Source organism: Nerophis lumbriciformis, linkage group LG29 (assembly GCF_033978685.3).
Source record: "Nerophis lumbriciformis linkage group LG29, RoL_Nlum_v2.1, whole genome shotgun sequence".
NCBI lineage: Eukaryota > Metazoa > Chordata > Actinopteri > Syngnathiformes > Syngnathidae > Nerophis > Nerophis lumbriciformis.
In genome coordinates this window covers 20,685,705-20,706,598 of record NC_084576.2, presented here as the reverse complement: position 1 = coordinate 20,706,598, position 20,894 = coordinate 20,685,705, and the positions used below count along the sequence as shown (strand labels likewise).

The following is a 20,894-nucleotide window of genomic DNA, read 5'->3' as shown; positions in this document are numbered from 1 at the left end:
AGAGCCTTTTCCGTTGCCGCCCCTAAGCTCTGGAACAGCCTTCCCCTCCACATTAGGTCAGCCCAGAGCCTGGGGGTCTTCAAAACCCTTCTTAAGACCTACCTCTTCTCGCTGGCTTTTGACCTGAGCTGAGTCCGCCCACTAGGCCACCATTTCTAGTCCCCCCCACCCCCTTCGCTTTACTTTATTTTTTTTATTTTTTTTTTATTTTTTAAATTTTTCGCACTTTTGATTATTATTTTCATTTTGCAATTTTTACTTTTTATTCAAACCCTTTTACCGTATTGCTTTTGCACTATCTTGTTTAGCTCATTCATTGTTTTTGTTCTTTGTTTGGTTTTTTTGGTTTTTTTATTTTGCTCTATGCTTTTTAACCTTTGGTCCAATTTAAAAATTGTTGTAAACGTGCTATATAAATAAAGTTGCCTTGCCTTGCCTTGCCAATATTTTTTATCATCGCAGAATCTTTTGTCTTTTTTATTGTTAATAAAGTCATGAAATACGTCCCTGGACACAGGAGGACTTTAATTATAACCAATGTATGACCCTGTAACTACTTAGTATTAGATCAGTGGTTCTAAACCTTGTTGCAGGTACCGAACCCCACCAGTTTCATATGCACATTCACCGAACCCTTCTTTAGGGAAAAATAAAATGTTTTATTTATTTTTTTGTTCAAATTCAAGGCAAAGTTATATGTTTTTTTTACTTGTGCACAAAATGAACCGTGCATGAACATCACCTTGTTCAAAGAACAAAACCAACACAGTGCATGAACTCACAACAAATTACCCACTTGCAAATCAGATGGAAAATTAGAGGGAACATTGTTTGGGGGTATCCATAATACTTAGACTTAGACTTCCTTTTTATTGTCATTCAAATGTTAACTTTACAGTACAGATACGCCGATAGGGCATACTTGCCAACCTTGAGACCTCCGATTTTTTTTTTTTTTTTAAATTTATTTTATTTTATATATATATATATATATATATATATATATATATATATATATATATATATATATATATATATATATATATATATATATATATATATATATATATAAATAAGAGAAATACTTGAATTTCAGTGTTCATTTATTTACACATATACACACACATAGCACTCATCTACTCATTGTTGAGTTAAGGGTTGAATTGTCCATCCTTGTTCTATTCTCTGTCACTATTTTTGTAACCATGCTGAACACCCTCTCTGATGATGCATTCTGCTTCGTCTCCTTGTTGTGTGCGCAGTTGTGCACTGCACTCTCTAAAAGCCCTAGATGTTATTGTCACATATGCATGTACAGTAGATGGCAGTATTGTCCTGTTTAAGAGTGTCACAACATTGCTGTTTACGGCAGACGAACTGCTTTACGGTAGACGAAAACGTGACTGCTGTTGTTGTGTGTTGTTACCGCGCTGGGAGGACGTTAATGAAACTGCCTAACAATAAACCCACATAAGAAACCAAGAACTCGCCCTCCATCATTCTACAGTTATAACGTGATTGGGCAGGCATGCTGTTTATATTGTGGGAAAGCGGACGTGAAAACAGGCTCACTCAGGTCCGCCTGAATTTCGGGAGATTTTCGGGAGAAAATTTGTCCCGGGAGGTTTTTGGGAGAGGCGCTGAATTTCGGGAGTCTCCCGGAAAATCCGGGAGGGTGGCAAGTATGCGATAGGGAGAAGTTTTTATTTACACGATTGATTGAATGAAACTTGTATTTGTAGATTGCACAGTACAGTACATATTCCGTACAATTGACCACTAAATGTTAACACCCCAATAAGTTTTTCAACTTGTTTTAGTCGGGGTCCACGTTAATTAATTCATGAGTCTGGTGTGTCTTGACCGCTGCGGCGGAGGCTCTGCCGAACCCCTGAGGCCGACTCACCGAACCCTTAGGGTTCGATCGAACCCAGGTTAAGGACCACTGTATTAGATTGATACCAACATTTAACAACAGAAGAATAAATTATTATTACATTTTAAGAAGTGTAAATAAAAACACGGTAAAACAGAAAGTAAGCAGGTTGTCAGAGTATATTGGTGACGAACCCCAAGATGCAGAGAAGGCGGAAGGCATTGTGCGGGAAAACATGATTTAATTTAACACTATGGCAAAAAAACAAAACAAAAGGGTACAAACAAAAGGCACGCACAAGGCGGAGAACAAACTTGGCTATGAACTAAAATAGCACAAAGGCTAACTGTCGACAAGAAACAAAAACACTTACTGTGACACGAAGGAACTATGACAAGAGCAGAGTGAACAAAAGTAGACAGAGCTACAACGACAAGTATTATGACAGGTAGTAGTGACAACAAGTATTAGCGACAATGACAGGTAGGAACGACAATAATCCAGCACTGACTGGAGGGGAAGGCAGGTTTAAATAGCAGGTGGCTGATTGACACCAGGTGTGGCCAGGTGCCAATCAGCCACAGCTGAGGGGAAGCAGCACTCAGTCGGCAGTGTTTTAGCTACTTCTAGATCACTAATCCTCACCTCCATGGCGACAAATAAAGTGAGTTTCTTACAAGTATCATCCATGCAAGATGAGGAATAGCTAAACATGCTTCACTACACACCGGAGGAGGATACATTAGCTAACTGCTAACAGCTAGCTGGCACTCCTGAATGTAAACAAATGCCATGGGTGTCACGTCGGGGTCGCATGTTTATGCGTGGTCGTTTTCCCAGGATGCAGACGAACAACTCCGGACGAAGCGTGCAGGTAGGATATGATTTATTTCTCATAAAATCATACCACATACAAAAATACAGGGAACAAACAAAAGGGATGGCAAAAACTTAGAACAGGAATCATGAGCTAGAAAAACAGGAATAAACCAACGTAACATGTTGCTTATAGCAAATAAGGAAGCCAGACAGTGTGTGGCGAGCAACGTGAATAAATAGCTCTCTGATTAGTGCCCGGCAGCAGGTGAGCGTGCCGAACACTAATCAGAGGCAGGTGAAACCAATCAGCACCCATGGTAACCAAAACAAACCCAGGGGTGCACAAAACAGGAACTGAGGGAGTCCAAAACTAAACAGAACATGATCCGGGCAACAGATCATGACAATGGGTGGCTCTACACAGACATCACCAAGTACAAGAGCCGTATATTGTGTGTACTGTTAGAGTGACCAAAAATAATAAATATAATTGTTAAATAAAACCCCTGCCTTGGTTTTAATGAATACTTAGGCTTACTACGCTACTGTATTTTAATGTTGGTCCATTCACCGCTAGTGGTATGTGGCAGTGACGTGCGGTGAGGTTGATGGCTGGTGAGGCACTGACTTCATCACAGTCAGATTTACAAAAATATGAACCCTAAAGAGTATCTTATTCACCATTTGATTGGCAGCAGTTAACGGGTTATGTTTAAAAGCTCATACCAGCATTCTTCCCTGCTTGGCACTCAGCATCAAGGGTTGGAATTGGGGGTTAAATCACCAAAAATGATTCCCGGGCGCGGCGCCGCTGCTGCCCACTGCTCCCCTCACCTCCCAAGGGGTGAACAAGGGGATGGGTCAAATACAGACGACAAATTTCATTACAGCTAGTGTGTGTGTGACAATCATTGGTACTTTAACTTAACTTTAACTTTACACATACAAACTGTAGCACACAAAAAAGCACATTTAATAAAAAAAACTTTATTATGGTCTTACCTTTACTTATAAATTAAGTCCATGCGCCGCAACTAAAGCCCTCACTTAAACTTTCCACGTGCAAGATTGAATCTATTTAAAGAAGCGTAACCGAGGGTTTATAAATGTCGCCTATACTGTATGAAACTACAAAATAACAAACACGGAAGCTCCAGTTTACACGAGGACCACTTTATTTACCTTCTTTCAAAAACTTCCGCTCCACTCCGTGTCATCACTTCCGCTCTTAGTGCCTTCAAAATAAGAGCTCAAGGCAAATACCGTATAACAGCGCATAACAGGAACTTAACATTACAAAGAGAAAAGCCCATGAAAATAGGTTACAAAAGTTATTTAATAAGAAGCCAAAAAGTGCAAAAACAATAATGTTCGTGTTGGAGGAGTTGTAAATGACTGCAGGGCCACAACATTAGGTACACCTGCAGACTGCAGGTGTACCTAATTCACAACTCCTCCAACACGAACATTATTGTTTTTGCACTTTTTGGCTTCTTATTAAATAACTTTTGTAACCTATTTTCATGGGCTTTTCTCTTTGTAATGTTAAGTTCCTGTTATGCGCTGTTATACGGTATTTGCCTTGAGCTCTTATTTTGAAGGCGCTAAGAGCGGAAGTGATGACACGGAGTGGAGCGGAAGTTTTTGAAAGAAGGTAAATAAAGTGGTCCTCGTGTAAACTGGAGCTTCCGTGTTTGTTATTTTGTAGTTTCATACAGTATAGGCGACATTTATAAACCCTCGGTTACGCTTCTTTAAATAGATTCAATCTTGCACGTGGAAAGTTTACACCTGCAGTCTGCAGGTGTACCTAATGTTGTGGCCCTGCAGTCATTCACAACTCCTCCAACACGAACATTATTGTTTTTGCACTTTTTGGCTTCTTATGAAATAACTTTTTTAAATAGATTCAATCTTGCACGTGGAAAGTTTAAGTGTGGGCTTTAGTTGATATAACAATTCTACGGCGGGGGTGCAGGAGGCGGGATCACTGGAGCCTCAGCCAGTGCGTCTTTTGCAGCAGTTTTATGATCGCTCAGCACAAGAAATACGTTACACACATACAGTTGTTGACAAAATACACTGTACATTATATACCTCAGCTAACTAAACTATGGAAATGTATAATATAATTCATATAGCAATACGGTCTCACTGCACAGCAGGCCAGCAGTTAGCCGAGTGTTCGGAATCCATGTTGAGGCACTGAGTGACGTGCCTCAACTGGCTGCTGTTCACCGCACCGTCTCTTCTCAGTATTTGAACGGCAAATGTGAAAATTCAGCGATTTTGAATAAAAATAATCTAAAACTGGTGAAGTTAAATGGAAAATAACTTTATAGTATAATCACTGGATACATATAACAATTTAATTTTTTTTTTTTCTTTTTACATTTTTTTTCTTTCCATGATGGCAGGTGAGGCCCTGCCTCACCTGCCTCTAGTGACTGCACGTCACTGGTATGTGGTATAGTAGGTTTCTTGTACGGCAAAACCCCTTCAGCATGTCTGAGTTGTAGCCAACTAAAGATGCTCAATTAGGTCTGGGTCAAAGTCCTTCTGGGTTGTTGTGAACCCCTTACACCACTATGTGTGCGCGCGCTGACAAAACACTGGCAGACCCAGAGAAGCCATGGCTCTAATAAAAGTATCCTCAGGAATACATGTAAAAACAATATATCCATGGTTGGTCTTTAAAGCCCTGCCAGAGGTTTGAAGTCATAAACTCTGGAGAAAGCGGTCTGGAGCCTTCAAGTATGGACATGGAGAATCATTTAGAAGCAGCTTCCCACCAGGAGATCTTAGCGTGATCCTCGCCTCATTTGTGTCACACGGCTCCTTCAGCAAGATAGAGTGCCTCCGAAATGGCACGGGCTCGGTTACGGCCCAAGGTTTAGATGTCAGGAGGACTGGGCGGCTCCAGAAAGGATCCATTCGCACAATTTATTGACAGCCGTACATACGTCAACGCCCACGTGCAGATTCACGGCCTCGCGGCCGAAAGCTCGGTCCGCATAAAAACACCAAGCGGGAGCACCCAGCCTTCGGACCGGCCGTTGGCCCGGGTCGTCGCGGCAGCTGTTTCACAGCTGTTGGACATTAGGAGGCGAGACGGGCAGAACGAGGAGTACAGCCAGGGGTGTGGAGGATCCGCAAGGCGGGTCTGAGAAAAGGAACACAGGCACCACTTCAAGGCAGGCCGCTTTTTATTTTAGGCGTCTTCCAGCAGACGTAAATAAGAGCCACATGGGGTCGTTGTGATAAGTAAATCATGCCAGGAATGCAAGAACAAGTCTGACACTCAACAAGTCACCTAAATGTTCTTTTATCTACGCCAGGGGTGTCCAAACTCTTGCTACTGAATGCCGCACACTTCAAGATCAAAGCAGGTTTATATATATATATATATATATATATATATATATATACACACATACATACACACATACATACACACAGTTCCAATGTTTAGCAGCAGACACCTTCATAACAATATGTAATATGCACAATATACATACTGCAAGTATATATATAATGTAGTAACAGACACCTTCATAACAATATGTAATATGCACAATATACACACTGGAAGTATATATATAATGTAATAACAGACACTTTCATAACAATATGTAATATGCACAATATGCACACTGGAAGTATATATATAATGTAGTAACAGACACCTTCATAACAATATGTAATATGCACAATATACTTACTGCAAGTATATATATAATGTAGTAACAGACACCTTCATAACAATATGTAATATGTGCAATATGCACACTGGAAGTATATATATAATGTAGTAACAGACACCTTAATAACAGTTTGTAATATGTTTTGTATACACACTGCAAGTATGTATATAATGTAGTAACAGACACCTTCATAACAATATGTAATATGTACAATATACTTACTGCAAGTATATATATATAGTAGTAACAGACACCTTCATAACAATATGTAATATGCACAATATACACACTGCAAGTATCTATATAATGTAGTAACAGACACCTTCATAACAATATGTAATATGTACAATATACGCACTGCAAGTATATAGATATAATGTAGTAACAGACACCTTCATAACAATATGTAATATGCACAATATACACACTGCAAGTATATATATAATGTAGTAACTGACACCTTCATAACAATATGTAATATGTACAATATACGCACTGCAAGTATATATATATAATGTAGTAACAGACACCTTCATAACAATATGTAATGTGCACAATATATACACTGCAAGTATATATATATAATGTAGTAACAGACACCTTCATAACAATATGTAATATGTACAATATACACACTGGAAGTATATATATATATATATATATATATATATATATATATATATATATATATATATATATATATATATATATATATATATATATATATATATATATATATACATATATATATATATAAGGTAGTATCAGACACCTCCATAACAATATGTAATATGTACAATATTTACCGTATTTTCCGTAACTAATTCCTCTGCGCATTTATTTCCATTTGCACTTCCAACTTCTGGCAACAAATGTGTGTTCCTACTTCCGGAAGCAAACGCAAGTGTTGGCAGACTTGGTAATAAACAACGAAAACGACTATTTTTAGACAAATGAAGATTCACAACCTTGTGTTTTTGAAGCTAAATATACGGAGGATGACCTACAGCTTCTAGAAGTCAGCACAAAGGAAGGGTGATTCCGAGAGAGTGAGGCAAAAGTGACGCTGTAAATGTGGAATTTGGAGCCAAGGTATTTTGACATAAATGGAGTGCTTCCCCAAATAAACCGGAAACAACATCCCCGGCCAGCTGGACCAAATGCACGACTGTCCATCGAGTGATTCACACTTTATATTGATTATAATACACGCAGCACATCATGCACGTTATTACAACAACTACAGTACATACACTGTCTGGCTGGCTGTGTACAAACAAAACATTAAATAATACTTCACAGATACTGTAATACAGAGGTGTCCAAAGTGTGGCCCAAGGGCCATTTGCTGTCCGCAGCTAATGTTTTACCGGCCCGCGACACTGTGTTCTAAAAAATATTAAAAACTTTTTTTTTTTTAAACATTAAAAAGTGGAATAAAAGAGCAAATAGGTGAAATACAATGAGAAAAAGTTGCATTGTTGACTCTAATAACACAAATTTTTTTTTTAATTTCTCAAAAAATAAAAATGAATCAAAATCAATGTTGCTATGAACTATTGACTGATTTAAGGACAAAAAGGACACAAATACAACAAACAAAAAAACATGAAAAATGTGAAAATTATTTTAAAAAATACATACTAATTATGTACTGATACTAATTATAATAATTACTATATTGATTGTTATTATAAATATACTAAACTAATTACACTATATATTATCTGAAGCTTATATATACATTTAAGTGTTGAATGTGAAAAAAAAGAAAAAAGCATTACCTTTTTGCGAGTGGGGCACTTTAGAGTCCCCAAGAATTTCAGTGGAATTAAAAAACAGCTGTCTTTGCTAAAAAAAAATTAATAAAAATAATAACAAATTCAAATCAATTTTGTTAAGAATTATTGACCTATTTAGGGATCCAATTACTTCACGTCAAATATTCCACTTTGAAAATCTTTTTGGGAAAAATATTGTATATTTTGTATTTTTGCCCATAAAAATAGGGTTTTGACAAAAAGCTCATAAAATGTAAAAAAATAAAAATATATATTTTTTTAAATAATATATATATATGCCAAAGACTATAAAAATGGGACCCGTTACTTCCCTGCTTGATATTCAGCATCAAGGGTTGGAATTAGGGATTAAATCACCAAAAATGATTCCCGGGTGCGGCCACCGCTGCTGCTCACTGCTCCCCTCGCCGCCTGGTGATGGGTCAAATGCAGAGAATAATTTTGCCACACCTAGTGTGTGTGTGTGACAATCATTAGAACTTTAACTTTAACTTTATATATATATATATATATATATATATATATATATATATATATATATATAATTTTTTATTTTTTTTATTTATTTTATTATTATTATTATTATTATTATTATTTTTATTTATTTTTTATTATTAATTAATTTTTTTTCCACCTGAAGTTGAATTAGAGATTAAAGCCTTTAATTAAAAAAATAAAAAAAGACTTATTTTTAACCTTTTTTAAGAATGAAACCCTTCTGGGTCCCTAGGACCTAACTTGAGGGAGTCCCAAAGGTTAAAAAAAAAAAAAAGTGTATATTGTATTGGTTTTGAAAATGAAAAAATATCGCGTGCTTTGTATTTTCAGTGTGCGGCCCTCAATGGAAAAAGGACACCCCTGCTGTTATATGATTGTTCATGTTTTTCACTCAGTACAGATTGGTGTCCTATTGCATTGTTGTGTATTACAAACTCAAATGCCTTTTGTGTTGTCGTAGAAGCTAACTTATCTCTTGCCGTAGTTAGCTTTTACGGCTAATACCGTAGCATGCCGATGTGTTACTACGCTAAAAAAAAAAAGGGTTCCTCATTGTTCGCTCTTGCAATAACAATGTCGCTACAGTTCGGTTATTTTACAGGTGACAGAACGTAAATTAAGTATTGTTGACGCTTTTTGAATGCATTTTTAAAGCGATTTAGAGGCCGATTTTTGCATGTTAGAAAGCAAAACAAAAAACCTTTTGTCTTCTCGTCTCTCATAAAATTCGCCAAAAAGTGCAGTTCCCCTTTTAAAGCCCGTCAGAAGAAAAGTGAGGACGTCGTTGCGTGTGAAGGAGTTACACTAACACGGCGCCATCCCAGCATGCAACAGAAGAATGGCAGGTCCTAACCTCTGTCCAATTAGCAGATGTGCACGGGCAGCAGGCGAGCAAGAGGGGTTAAGATGTAGAAAAAGAAAAAAAAAATCAGGTCACGTTAAAGGAATCTTGAAGCCAACGCTCTAATTCAAGCAGTCTGATATTGATTTACTCGAGGCCCGCACCGGCTGCCATATATCGGACCCACCTACGCAAAAATTTATACCTGCACTCTCCTAATTGAGTCCCCGGCAAGTGCGAGGCTCCACTGAGTCATGGACCCGGTAAGGTGTCCGCCATGCATGACGTACACAATAAAGTGGCGCTCTTCTCGTTTTATGGCCGACGCCACACGGCAAACATGGGGCCGACATCAGCCCCGTGACCGTGATTTGTTGCAACGCCCGAGGTTTATTCTCTCCACGGCCCCCACGGAGGACCGCAAAAGTTATGACTCAGTTTCTCGTGGACAAACTTCAAAGGCGTCTGCTTTCATCCGAGTCAAATGTCAGCCGCATTTTTACAGAGGTCACGGTTATGGCCGCCCTCAGAAGGCCGCCTGTAATAGGGAGTAATACATTCATAACAATGTAAAAGGATTCACCTCATGATATTTTTTCACACATGCCTATGCATTCGATCAATATATATATATATTTTTTTTTTTTTACGTACTCCGACTGGCAGCTCAGTTGCCCGAATTTATATCGTTGAATTTGTGGTGTTTTTTCTTCTTCTTTTTTACAGTATATTACTGTATATGGAAAAATAGCTCCACTGTTTTTTTTATGGTAAAATTCTGGCGTTTTGTTTTTTTAAATCGTAAAATATGTGGTTGTTGTTGTTTTTGCAGTGTATTACTGTAAATAGAAAAAATGTACCGCTTTTTTTTTTTTTTGTAAGTACATTTTATTTCTAAAGCACTTTTTATATATATATGTATATATATTAGGGCTGCAGCAACTAATCGATTATATCGACTAAAATCGATTATAAAAATAGTTGGTGATTAATTTAGTCATCGATTCGTTGGATCTATGCTATACGCATGCGCAGAGGCAATTTTTATTTTTTTAAATTTTTTTTTATAAACCTTTATTTATAAACTGCAACATGTACAAACAGCTGAGAAACAATAATCAAAATAAGTATGGTGCCAGTATGCTGTTTTTCCCCCAATAAAATACTGGAAAGGATAGAAATGTAGTTTGTCTCTTTTATACGATTATTAATCGATTAATCGAAGTAATAATCGACAGATTAATCGATTATCAAATGAATCGTTAGTTGCAGCCCTATATATATATATATATATATATATATATATATATATATATATATATATATATATATATATATATATATATATATATATATATATATATATACATATATATATATATATACATATATATATACACATATATATATATATATATATATATATATATATATATATATATATATATATATATATACATATATATATATATATATATATATATATATATATATATATATACACATGTATACATATATATATATGTATGTATGTATGTATGTATGTACGTACGTACGTACGTACGTATGTTAACAATAGATTTTTTACTTTTTGAACCGATTAAGTATAGTTACAAATAAGAATACATACATACATACATACATACATATATAAATATATGTATGTATGTATGTACCGGTATGTATGTATGTATCGCGATTCTTATTTGCAACGACGTATAACAATAAAATTTTCTTTTTTTTAAATTCTGTTTTGTCCAGCCACTCAGGCAACTCATATTGTTGATGTAGATGTTTATCTATTTTATGGAGGAATGTAGTTAATCATAGAACTGGAACCAAATTTTAATAAAAAAGTGTTGATATTGAATCGACAATTGTTTTGAATCGAATAGTTTTCCCCAAGAATCAAATCGAATCGTGTGTTGTCCCATATATATATAATACTGTATATACATACTGTACATATGTGTGTATGTGTGTGTGTGTGTGTGTATATATATATATACACACACACACATATATATATATATATATATATATATATATATATATATATATATATAGTACAGGTCAAAAGTTTGGACACACCTTCTCATTCAATGCGTTTTCTTTATTTTCATGACTATTTACATTGCACTGAAGGCATCAAAACTATGAATGAACACATGTGGAGTTATGTACTTAACTAAAAAAAGGTGAAATAACTGAAAACATGTTTTATATTCTAGTTCCGTCAAAATAGCCACCCTTTGCTCTGATTACTGCTTTGCACACTCTTGGCATTCTCTCCATGAGCTTCAAGAGGTAGTCACCTGAAATGGTTTTCACCTCACAGGTGTCATAGTTTTGATGCCTTCGGTGACAATCTACAATGTAAATAGTCATGAAAATAAGGAAGACGCATTAAAATGAGAAGGTGTGTCCAAACTTTTGGCCTGCACTGTATATATACATATATGCATACATATGTGTGTGTGTGTGTGTGTGTGTGTGTGTGTGTGTGTGTATATATATATATTTCTGTGCACCCTTAACATCTGATATCAATATGAATTGAGACACCGATAATTGTCACAATAAGGCGATAGAATCGATATCATTTATATCCTATATTTTCGATATTGCGCAACCCCAATCTATGATGTGTAGTTTAGTTAAAATGCAAAAAAAAAATATATAAAAACATGCGAGGAAAAAACTCAAAGCTTACGGTATGATAACTTGGTTTTGGCCCTGGACTACGCCGTTACTACGGTGTGGCTCCTACCTCGGTTATCGGTTAGCACGTATTACACATGCTCCAAAGTCTTTGACCAAAGACAAAATACTCACTATTAGATGAAAATCTCCTGAATGTGAGCAAGAGACGTCCTCCCCCGAGAGCAGCCTCGCTGGACCAGACAGATGTGCAGCTGTGGCCGGCTCGCACCCTCCGCCAACTGAGATCAGTAAGCCGCTCTCCGATTGGTTGAGGGCGACGACACCAGTTATGTGGGGAGCAAAGGGAGTCATGAGGACGCCACACCCTGCACAGCTGCTAACCTGCCATGTTGTGTGGCAGGGCGGGCAACGCCTTGCTACGCTGTCATTTGGAAGGCAGCAATCATTTCCATTGAAGTCCACATTGGGTGATGTCATCCACGACTCAACGCATTGAAAATTGCTACCTTTCGCTTTTATGGACTGACTCGGTTTTTCTTCCCCGAGTTTTGGACTAATTGACCGCCCAGACTGTCATTTGTGCCTCATACTTTGCAGCTAAAAATGGCGGCCAGCGCTAACTTGTGTGTGTCCATATGATAGGGTGACCATTTCCATGACACCAAAAAGGAGGACATTATGCGCCATATCAATAAATTACTATGGTGTACATAGGACTCTGGTATACTCTTATTTATAGTACAATTTTGAGTGGTTTAAAGATGATGTTTGTGTGGCTGAATAGGAAAAAATATTAAAGTCAAGTGTTTGTTAACAGTACCGGTATTTGTATTTATTCAATACATTGTGGTGTTCAAAAAGTGACCACTGAGATGAATCTTTTCAAGTGCAGAGTACCACAAAGCATAACATGTGTGGACTTAAATGTAGTTAACATATATAATTTAAAAAAAATGCCACAAAAAATTTTCCACATCAACATCAAGGCTGCTTGCTGCATATCTGGTTGCGTTATGCAGAATATGGGCCAAACAGTTTGCAGGGAGCACATCTTTTTGGCTCAGTTTCAACTTCTGATACACACTGTTATGTTTGCCACAATTGACACTGGCATTGTCTGCTGCATATGCAGACATGTTTTTCACCTCTAAGCCAGACATCTAAAGTTTTGCCAGCAGCTGGTTTGTTATGGCTTCTCTGACGTTTCGTTGCTGTCACTATAAAAATCCAACAGGACATGTTGGATGCCTTCATCAAAGTGAAAATACCTTACCACAATGGGAAAACACTTGTTTGTTCCTTTATTTGAGGCGTCGGTTGCCACGGAAAAGGGTAGGTTGTTTTCTTTTATGTAGTCGGTATGTTCCTGTACCGAATAGTGAGCGATGACGTTCTCGCACAATGCCTTGGCTTTTGTTCGGCCACAGGCCATCCCTTTAGCTGTGGGATAGTCACTGAAAATCTCCCGGTCCACTTTCATGCCGCAGTCTAAACTTCTGTAGGACTGGTGATGCTTTACAGCAGTGGTTCTCAACCTTTTTTCAGTGATGTACCCCCTGTGAACATTTTTTTAATTCAAGTACCCTCTAATCAGAGCAAAACATTTTTGGTTGAAAAAAAGAGATAAAGAAGTAAAATATAGCACTATGTCATCAGTTTCTGATTTATTAAATTGTATAACAGTGCAAAATATTGCTCATTTGTAGTGGTCTTTCTTGAACTATTTGGAAAAAAAGATATAAAATAACTAAAAACTTGTTGAAAAATAAACAAGTGATTCAATTATAAATAAAGATTTCTACACATAGAAGTAATCATCAACTTAAAGTGCCCTCTTTGGGGATTGTAATAGAGATCCACCTGGATTTAGGAACTTAATTCTAAACATTTCTTCACAAAAAAAGAAATCTTTAACATCAATATTTATGGAACATGTCTACAAAAAATGTAGCTGTCAACACTGAATTAATTAATTAATTAATTGTTGCATTTCTTTTCACAGTTCTTTTTGACATACATTTTAGTGAGGGTCAAACCATCATGGCATGGGGGAAACTCTGGGTTTATGGTAATGAATGGAATAGCCGACTTGATTTGATGTTCAGTTTATGAACTTACATTACATTACATACCCCCAGGGTACCATTTGAGAACCACTGCTTTACAGCATGGTACACCTTACAGCTCGCAGCGGTTATCTTGTCATCCAGGGGCGACGAAACTTCACGAAAAAATGTCCTCATTGAAGAGGTGCCGCACGTTTATTACTTTTATGTTTATCCGTACCCGTATGCCGTTCAATTGCAGCATTCCCCTGACTACTTACGTCGACATCACATCGACAAAGTGTGCAGAAGCCATGGAATGAGTCTCGACTGCTTTTCGTTATAAATTCGTGCTCTTTTGTCCATTCAGAATTACACGAGGTCTTGCGTTTTGGCATGATGCTAACTTTCTGTCAATGTCATGCCGCAGCAGCACATGAACCCTTGTTTACTTTTTTAACCAATGATAAGCAGATTTGTATCCGACACCGCTCTTAGCCAATCATTTGATATGTTACTGCGTTGGGGGCATTTTTTACGGTCTTTGATTGGCTATCGCGCTGCAGCCCAGCAAAGATGAAAAAACTCCGCTCTTCAAGCCTAGTGCCTCAAAAAGGAGGACAAATACATGTCCGGCTTGATGCTGCGCCGGACGCCAGACAGGGCATAAAAAATCCGGACTGTCCGGCCTAAATCCGGACACCTGGTCACCCTACCATATGACAGGGCCGCCCCTTTAAGTTAGCATCAGCTCCATTGCGGCAAATAAACTACATTCCCTACAAGTATTATTATTACTGGAGGACGAGGCTAAAATTGCGACGCACCGAGCACGAGAGCAGCAGGCCACAAAAGGCCATGCTAACCGCTAAGCTAGCTTTAACAGAAGTGTAGCAGCAGAAAGCAAGCAGTTATTTACCGAAAATTTAAAAAAAAAAGTTGATGAATAAAAGTTAGAGGGAGGATAATAACAACTACACAAGCTTCACCAAATGATTCCCGAGCGCCGCCACAGCTGCTGCTCACTGCTCCCCTCACCTCCCAGGGGGTGAACAAGGGGATGGGTCAAATGCAGAGGATAATTTCACCACACCTAGTGTGTGTGCAACTATCAGTGGTACTTTAACTTTACAGGCGTACATATAAGAAGAAGATGGATCCATCCATATGTTGGTAGTTTCGATACCAAGGGTAGTATCATCGATACTGGAGTGATTCATGATAATACAGTTTACTTATAAAGCACTCTAGGACACTGTACAAAAAAACAATGATTAAATGTCTGTTTCTCAGTACCTGTATTATCCATTCCCTATCAAATTAATATATATATATATATATATATATATATATATATATATATATATATATATATATATATATATATATATATATATATATATATATATATATATATATATATATATATATATATACATGCATATATATACATGTATACATACATATATATATGTATATATATGTATACATATACATATATATATATATACATATATATACATACATATATACATACATACATATATATGTATGTATACTGTATATATATATATATACATATATATACATACATGTATACATATATATATATATATATATATATGTTGCTTCTCAGCAAGTAAAAGTTGAAAGATGCTAAAGTGGACATTATTGTCCCTGCACTATTCTTTGCACCCAAAACAAAAAATCTAGTTTTTAGTAATAAGCATGGTTAGACTATGTAAGCATGATGTTACCATGATGTTGGTGTTTGATTACAGTAAGTGTGTTTATTCTTTTGCGCCACCCTAGTGGCTCCCTGGAGCTTTTTCAAAAATGAATGAAAATGGAAAAAGATGGGGGGGGAAAAAATATATTTTTAATATGGTTAAGATGACACAAACCTTCCTAATTATTAGAAATCCCACTGTTTATATCAAACATGCTTCACTGATGAGAGTATTTGGCACGCGCCACTTTGTCCTAGTAATTTCAGCGGTCCTTGAACGCACCGTAGTCTGTTTACATGTACAACTTTCTCCGACGCTGCCACAGAAAGACGTGTTTTATGCCTCTTCTCCTTCATTTTGTCCACCAAATGTTTTATGCTGCACGTGAATGCACAAAAGTGAACTTTGTTGACGTTATTTACTTGCGCGGAGTGCTAATCAGGCATATTTGGTCAGTGCATGACTGCAAGCTAATCAATGCTAATATGCTCTTTAGGTTAGCTGCATCATTGTGCCTCGTTTGTAGATATATATGAGCTAATTTAATTTCCTTTACGTATATCCTCTGTGTATTTAATTTATATTTGCATGACACATTATCTGTTTGTAATATTGGCTGCATTTCTGATAGTTATTTGTGTGCCATGTTGTTCCAGACCACAGCAAACGTTACCCAGTTCGCAAAGATTGTAATAAATCCATTAGAAGAAGACAGCCTGCCGTTTCCTTTAACTTGGACACACACATATATACATTTGGCCATTAAAAGACAGTAATTTCCAGGAGTTATCTCACCCTCCGAGAAGCCTCCGTTTTACTATTGTTGTAAAAATGTGTTGAAAAATATGACTTTTCAACATCATGTGTTGCCTTATTATAAGACTGTGAAAGCTTTTTTTTCTTTTTTTTTTGTATTTTTGGTCCAATGTGGCTCTTTCAATGTTTTAGTTTGCCAACCACTGTCCTAAACCCACGACCACAATACCATGATAATATCGTACTGTGAGATTTGATACTGTTACATTTTTTTATTTTTTTATTAAATCAACATTAAAAACACAAGATACACTTACAATTAGTGCACCAACCCAAAAAACCTCCCTACCCCATTCACACTCATTCACACTCAACCACACAAAAGGGTTGTTTCTTTCTGTTATTAATATTCTGGTTCCTACATTATATATCAATATATATCAATACAGTCTGCAGGAATACAGTCCGTAAGCACACATGATTGTGTGTGCTGCTGGTCCACTAATAGTACTAACCTTTAACAGTTAATTTTACTCATTTTCATTAATTACTAGTTTCTTTGTAACTGTTTTTATATTGTTTTACTTTCTTTTTTATTCAATAATTTTTTTTAAATTTATTTATCTTATTTTATTTTATTAATTATTATTATTATTATTTTTATTTTTATTTTTTTTAAAGTACCTTATCTTCACCATACCTGGTTGTCCAAATTAGGCATAATAATGTGTTAACTCCACGAATGTATATATCGGTTGATATCGGTATCGGTTGATATCGGTATCGGTAATTAAAGAGTTGGACAATAGCGGAATATCGGATATCGGCAAAAAGCCATTATCGGACATCCCTAGTTACATCCCTAATTTGTTCCACTAGAGCAGGGGTCGGCAACCCAAAATGTTGAAAGGGCCATATTAGACCAAAAATACAAAAAAGTAATCTGTCTGGAGCCGCAAAAAAATTAAAGACTTACATATGTGTTTTAATGAAGGCAACACATGATGTAAGTGGCTAATTAGCTGTAATAGCCTACTATCAACATAATTATGTGTCACAGGCTGGCGCAAATCTTCGTTGACAGAAATGTTGAAATGTAATGTTTATTCTACACATTTTTACAACATTGGAAAACATTAGTAAAACTTCTCAGAGGGTGAGATAACTCCTGGAAATGAATTTTTATTTCCACGTTAAAGGAAACGGCAGGCTGCCTTCTACTAATAGATTTATTACAATCTTTGCAGGCTGGCTAACGTTTGCTGTGGTCTGGAACAACATGGCGCACTAACAACTATCAGAAATGCAGCCAATATTAAACACAGCTAATGTGTCATGAGACATGCAAAGATAAATGAAATACAGAGAGGACATAAGTAAAGGAAATTAAATTAGCTCAAATATACCTACAATCGAGGCATAATGATGCAATGTGTACATACAGTTAGCCTAAATAGCATGTTAGCATCGATTAGCTTGTAGTCATGCTGTGACCAAATATGTCTGATTAGCACTCCATAACAAGTCAATAACGTCAACAAAGCTCACCTTTGTGCATTCACGCACAGTATAAAACGTTTGGTGGACAAAAGGAGAAGTGGCATGAAACACGTCTTTCTGTGGCAGCGTCGGAGAAAGTTGTACATGTAAACAAACTGTTGAGTCACAGTCCACACAACGATGAGTTCAAGGGCCGCTGAAATTAGTAGGACAAAACGGCGCTCGGCAAATACTCTCATCAGTGAAGCATAAACACAAACATATTAAGAAGCGGGCTTTCTAAATATGAGGAAGGTTTTTGTCGTGTTTGTCCTCCTACAGAAAACATCCATCCATCCATCCATTTTCTACCGCTTGTCCCTTTTGGGGTCGCGGGGGGGGGGGGTGCTGGAGCCTATCTCAGCTACAATCGGGCGGAAGGCGGGGTACACCCTGGACAAGTCGCCACCTCATCGCAGGGCCAACACAGATAGACAGACAACATTCACACTCACATTCACACATTTAGTGTTGCCAATCAACCTATCCCTAGGTGCATGTCTTTGGAGGTGGGAGGAAGCCGGAGTACCCGGAGGGAACCCATGCAGTCACGGGGAGAACATGCAAACTCCACACAGAAAGATCCCGAGCCCGGGATTGAACTCACGACTACTCAGGACCTTCGTATTGTGAGGCAGACGCACTAACCCCTGTCCCACCGTGCTGCCCTACAGAAAACATATTACAACAATTCCATTTCCATAAATTTTTTTTAAAAAGCTCCACAGAGCCACCAGGGTGCCGTTCAAGAGGTCTCTAGAGCCGCGGGTCGCTGACCCCCGTACTAGAAGTAACTGGAAGGTTCTCAGGTAACAGGTGTCAACATCATCATTCCAAAGTTCCTCAGCTCAATGAAGTTATGTGTAAGAGAAAACAGTCAATGGCATTTCCTTTGGACGAACGTGAACCCGGACCCGGAGTTCATCTTTCCAGTTTCCCACCACTGAAACACGTTTTTTTTTTCCCAAGCGGAGAAGTGTCAGCTGTTACAAGACTCGGGAAGCAGCAGCTACCAAATGTTTTGCAAAGCGGCATCCTGACACCAGGTCCAGACATACTCCAGAGTGAACGTCTGCTTGAACTCACCCGGGTCTCTTGTTCCGCCGTCTCAAAGGTCAAGTGTTCCCAGCGGGATTCATAGTCTCACTCTCCGTCTCAGTCTTCCTGTCCGTTCCTGTCCCGGACTGCGTAGTCTCTGAACGTGACTGGCCTCGGCAGCCTAGTCTTGGAGAGAACCAGCCCACATCCTACTCTCTGTCAAGCGGCGGAGCATAGTTTGTGCCGGGCCGCCGTCCAAACAGACTTGAAACTATTCTATTTCGGTCTGCCATACGAGCTGCCGTGGATGAAGGCGGGGAAAGTCTCAGCGACCCAGTATGGCCAGATGTAATTGCAGACCTCATCTGAAGGGGAGAAGCTGCCAACACAACAAGGTAAGAGAACTTTGGAGAGGACCAAAAAAAAAACCAGGGAGCATATAAATAAATGAGGAGCTGGGTTCCAGATGTGGGCAAAGGGGAGGAGAAGAAATCAAGGGAGGGGCAGGGAAAAAAATGCCGGCACCCAAAAAGTGCTATGGCAGCAGAACCAAAGTCCCACCTCGGACAAGGAGGAAAGGTTGTTTACCTTCCCAGGATGGAGAAGGTGAGAGGATGTTGTTTCTGGACCTTGACCGCGACTTCTCCTGGGTGTCCACTTTCACGTCAGCCCTTGTGGAAAACTCGGGGCTTTAAAAGCGGGGAAAGAGAGTTCAAATCGAAACGGCTGGTTCCCATTAGGAGCCGGGCTCAGCCGGCCTGGGCTGACGCACTTCACATGACTACCGAGTCTTCGCTGCATGATTACCATGTGATTGTTGGAAAAAGACCAGTCGCCGCACACTGGAACTCACTCTCGACGGAGTCTATAAATATTAGCTTAAATCCGAACGTAAACGTCGAATTTCCTTTCACGCTTTAACTAATATCCGGAAAAGGGAAGCAGGAGTGCTGCTTGTAGACCAGAAGCTACACACACCCATTTATGCCGCTTCTCCTTCATTTTGTCCACCAAACGTTTTATACTGTGCGTGAATGCATAAAGGTGAGCTTTGTTGATGTTATTGACTTGTGTTGAGGGCTAATCAGGCATATTTGATCAGTGCATGACTGCAAGCTAATCAATGCTAGCATGTTATTTAGGCTTGCATCCTTATGCCTCGTTTGTAAGTATATTTGAGCTCATTTAATTTCCTTTACTCATGTCCTCTCTGTATTGGATATATGGATATATGCAGGCCCGGCCCTAACCAATCTGGCGCCCTAGGCAAGATTTTAGGTGGCGCCCCCCCCCCCACACACACACACACACACACACACACACACACATCGGCAGTGAAGTGTATATACTCACAAGAAACCGAATAGCTTTGTCTTTGACCTTTTTTTTTTTACTTACAACTATACCTAATATATAAAGGGGTGGAAAAGTGACTATTACCTGCAGGTCAAACATTAGCTAACCAGAAGGCAATAACAATGTAAACAAAAAACACCTGCTTAAAATATCTAATACAAATGTCCCAGAGGAATGTAGGTGGGAGTACTGTAATTACCTAACGTTACATTATTATTTTCCATAA

General features: G+C 38.0%; 1 protein-coding gene across 2 annotated transcripts in view; it reads right to left on the bottom strand.

Annotated features, from left to right (window-relative positions):
- Nucleotides 1-19,664, bottom strand: part of LOC133572098 (protein inscuteable homolog) — a 142,400-nt gene extending 122,736 nt beyond the window's left edge. For both annotated transcript variants that reach the window (XM_061924794.2, XM_061924795.2), the window contains exon 1: nt 19,361-19,664. The gene's annotated coding sequence lies outside the window, so the exon portion shown is untranslated. The remainder of the gene's footprint in view (nt 1-19,360) is intronic.
- Nucleotides 19,665-20,894: the final 1,230 nt, after the last annotated feature.